The 4298-nt window shown below is 39.8% G+C and overlaps 1 long non-coding RNA gene across 1 annotated transcript; it reads right to left on the minus strand.

Annotated features, from left to right (window-relative positions):
- Positions 1-298: 298 nt before the first annotated feature.
- LOC120785523 lies at positions 299-4036 on the minus strand. The gene is made up of 3 exons (XR_005706618.1): positions 3781-4036; positions 1299-1430; positions 299-365 (listed from the first exon to the last, which is right to left on the minus strand). It is a non-coding gene; the product is annotated as an uncharacterized LOC120785523 (long non-coding RNA).
- Positions 4037-4298: the final 262 nt, after the last annotated feature.

The following is a 4298-nucleotide window of genomic DNA, read 5'->3' on the forward strand; positions in this document are numbered from 1 at the left end:
TGAGTGAATGGCCCACTGGTTCTAAGTAGACGGTTATTTAGCAGTTTCCTATAGGCAATAAATTGGAACTCCCCTCCCTTGCGCTTTGTTCCGGGCTGACTGGGTGAACTGGACATTAATGCAACAAGGACACAGTAGAAAATGGGATTTTTCAATTAGATTTGGTGGTTTGTGACAAATTAGTCAGGATTAGTGTGGTGCTGATGTGCCAACACTGACAAAAGTAGATCTCAGCAAATACAACCACAAATGTGATAGAGGTACAGTCGAGATTTTTACGCTACAGGATTTTATTTTAATCGGTTTTTTGCTGCCTGTTTGTAAGGCCAACAATGGAGCCCTGCCTTGAAAAGCTGTTGACCCACCTAAAAAAAAAAAAAAAAAAAAAAAAATCATTAGTTTGGTTTTAATAACTTTTCCACCCTACAAAGAATAAAATTCTGGAGAAAACAATGAATCCCCAGAACTTTTTTGAAAGTTTATAGCTGAAAGTGGTTAAAATTACACAGAATTTTGGCACCAAATATCAACCTTTGGCAGCTTCAATTTTAAACTATCACACTCAGTATCAGCTTTCAAAAGCTATTGGTTGAATAATTACTGAGCCTGGCCTGAATTTACAACTTTCCTTGTACCCTTTTCTATACAGTTCCATAATCGCAGTTTGGAAGTTGGAAAAAGAGTAGAGAAGCACATAAATCCTGTTGGCTGGTGGCAGAAAGGCCTTGCTGACTGTGTTTTGCCACTATTTCAGCTTCCATTTATAGTGTGGCAGTACTTCCTGCTATTGTGTGCCAGGAAAACCCAGGCCCTCTCGGCTACTCTCTAATGTCCCCTCTTATCCAGCCTAGAACTCCACACAGACGTAGAAAAAAAAAAAAAAAAAATCACATGCACACACACAAACACACACACACACACACACACACACACACACACACACACACACACACACACACACACACACACACACACACACACACACACACACACACACACACACACACAGCTTTTCTTGTTGGAGTGCCTCTTACCACTAACCAGATTTCTGACGAGGGCTCTTGCTTGAACACAGCTAGCAAAGTGCTTTCTCAAGTTTAGAGAAACTGATGTTGAACTACTCAAAATCAAACCAGCGGCCAAAGGTCCTCGACCAGGAAAGGTTCTGGATCCTCAAAGTCACTTGAGACTATAATTGAGATTGGAAAGTTTCTCAGTTGGGAAAACTCCCAGCCCTCGATATCACAAACAGGCAGCGCTGTCAGACACAGTATAGAGGAAGCGTTTCATTGCCGCACCTCATCAATGAGCTGCACAGAGGGCGGATTTCAGATTTAGACTCCAGGCTTCACTCCTTTTCAGCTTCGTTCACGTCTCATCCATCTGAGCGAATGGCAGCACAGGCTCCTTTTGTTTCTGAAGCCAAGGTCCTGGAGTAGGGAAAACCATCAGGACACTGTAAATCATCTTAGGGGCTGAGTGTCAGCCAAAGTATCCTTAATTACTGGACCACATCTCTGTGGATCACAGTTGCGGTCGACCTCTAACTGTACATGTCTTTTAACATGTCTCTCGTCTTTAAGTGGAAGGTCGAGCCTCTCAGCTGGAAAATGTGTTTTTGGAGATGATCTAATTACTTTCTCAGACAGCTGATACTGACTGCAGAGTGATGAGGTGCAGCGGCTGAGATGACATTGGAGAGAGCCTCTGGTTGCTCTGCTTGACGATTAACTGCCAAAAATAAATGATGAGAAAGGAACAGCTGAAATTCTAAGTCAATTAATTGATTACTTGATTAACAAAATATTAGCCAGCTACTATTTTGATAATAGATGAATCATTTCACTTATTTTCTAAGCAAAAATCTCAATCCTTCTCTTGATCTAGCTTCAAAATTGTGAGAATTCGTTGCCTTCCCATTTCTTATGCAATAGTATTTTTACATCTGAAATTTTCCTTGTGATGTATCCATCACAAAATTGTGATGGATTGTTTTTTTTTTTCAATATTTCCTCACAATTTGTAGACCAAACTATCAATCAATTAAATGAGAAAGTATTTATTCATATTTATTATTAAATGAATTGATAATGAAATTAATCACTTGCAGATCTAGCAAAACAATGGGCCAGGCCCCTACGGATGCCAGTGCAAATCCGTCCACATCCAACACCAACAGCACGGCACCGAAACATAGCTCCAATTACAGCTACAATATACAATTATTTTCATTATCCATTCATCTGTCATTCATCAGTTATTGTCTTGATGAATCAATGAATCATTTTCTCTATTAAATGTCAGAAAATAGAGAAAAATAGTCATTATAAATGCTTATAGTTTCCCAGAGCCCGGGCGATATTTTTATATAGCTTGTTCTTTCAGACCAACAACTGAGAAACAGTGAAAGTTTTGCATTTTTCCTTGAAATAGGACTGAAATAAATAATCCGTTTTCAAAATATCAGTGTGTCAATCAAACTCCAGTTACTTTGAACTTATTTTCACTCTGATTTAGACTCCTGCTGGGTCTGCTGCGTAATGCTGCTCCCACCTTATCAGGCTCAATGCATAGTTGCCCTGCATTACCAAAATGATTTTTTTTTTTTTTTTAAAAGATCTAAAGTGTAGTTGTTGTTCTGACAAATTTCCTTAGCTAACTTGTAATCTTTGCACACAGATAGAGCTGCTAGTTGCCATTTACTGAAAAATGTAAGCAGTCCAGTCGCAGATAAACTTAAAATATAGGTGTACATGTCTAATTGCGGTTAGTATCAGTACAGTACATGTCATATTTAAGGAGTCAAACACAGCAAAGCATAAGAGCCATTGTAGAAGCATTACAGTAAAGTATTATGAGTTATTCCAACAGCCAACAAGTGGAGTGGAATAGGGCTGTAGTCAAGCAAAGAAAATCTTGGTCAACTGAAATCGTACCTACTCTTCTACCAAAAATTGGCCAAATTATCTCTCGATTAACTAAATCAGCCACAGTGCACTGTGGGTCGTCTGTTTTAAAAGAATGCAGCCACACCGACGACTTCTTTGACGTGGTGTCAATTCGTTTGGAGCCAACTCTGAACAAACGTTCAAAAACATTAGTAAGTTAGACTTAGCATTCTCAATTAGGTTGGTCGAGTTCAAAGTTGTAAAAATGGGGGTGTTTTCAAAACCGGTAGCACCAACCACAATATGGCTCCTGCTTCTTATCAATTAGCATTGATATTTAGAAGGAGACCATCAGTAAATTGATATACAGTAAGTTTAAGCGTGGCAATGAGTACAGCACAGTATAGCAGCAGGGTAAAATGTACAACAGCAGTTTAGATGTAATTCTGACAAGAACAGTAATGCAAAGTGACCACTGCTTTTCAGTTAAACGTTGAGCAACATTGAACCTCTACTAGAAACCTGCTTTTCAGTCAGCTGGCAGGAAGGCCACCAAAACAACAGCAAACAACCTGGATGGGAATATGCTACATAACCTAGTTAGCCCAAAACACAACACCCAAACGTGAGTTTTCATACTTCACCATCTTTAAATCACTAGCATAAAAGCATCACAATACAGGTCCCAACTAGGAAGCAAGAGAAAATGATCTCAACCACATCAAGACAAGGCACAACAAACAAAAAATATCAATGCTACTACTGCACATAGGTAGAATATAGTCGCATGAGATCAGAAATTAACAGCCAACAGAGCAACAGTTAAAACTTCCAGCAGTTTCACTGATATAACCAACTGAACATGGATGTTAGCCTAAAATAGCTACCTTACCTTGAAGTGACAGCACCTCAGCAAAGAGTAGATCCTTAAGGAAGACAGATAAGGCCCCAACAAGTCCACCCAAAACTCTGTCTCCTGGGATGAAAGGTGTGTTTTGAGGTCAACAGGTGGGACCGACATAGTTTACTCCTCCACAGCGCCATCCTGAAGCAACGGGACATTAGTTTGTTTAAGAAATGCTACAAAGCAAGCTAAATTGCAGTGGTGGCTAACATTAGCAGAAAATCAGCAGTTCAGCCAAAGCTGACAGCAGGGCACTGACAGTTTAAATAGTCCGCCTTACTTCCAAGGGTGCGTTGGATTTAGGTTGCAGCTAGTAGAGTCTGTCATGTGTAGGTGGGTGGAGAAGCCAGCTCAGGATTTCTGCCTGACCCATGGCCTAGCTGTCTGGCAGGCTTCAGTCCAATGCTTTTAAGTGAAACAGCAAATGCAGAATAAGCGTTGTGATTCTTGTGGACTCTTTTAAAGATTTTCTAATTAACTAACATATGCAATGCCTGTATATTAAA

The sequence above is a fragment of the Xiphias gladius genome, chromosome 23 (assembly GCF_016859285.1).
Source record: "Xiphias gladius isolate SHS-SW01 ecotype Sanya breed wild chromosome 23, ASM1685928v1, whole genome shotgun sequence".
In the NCBI taxonomy this organism is placed as follows: domain Eukaryota; kingdom Metazoa; phylum Chordata; class Actinopteri; order Istiophoriformes; family Xiphiidae; genus Xiphias; species Xiphias gladius.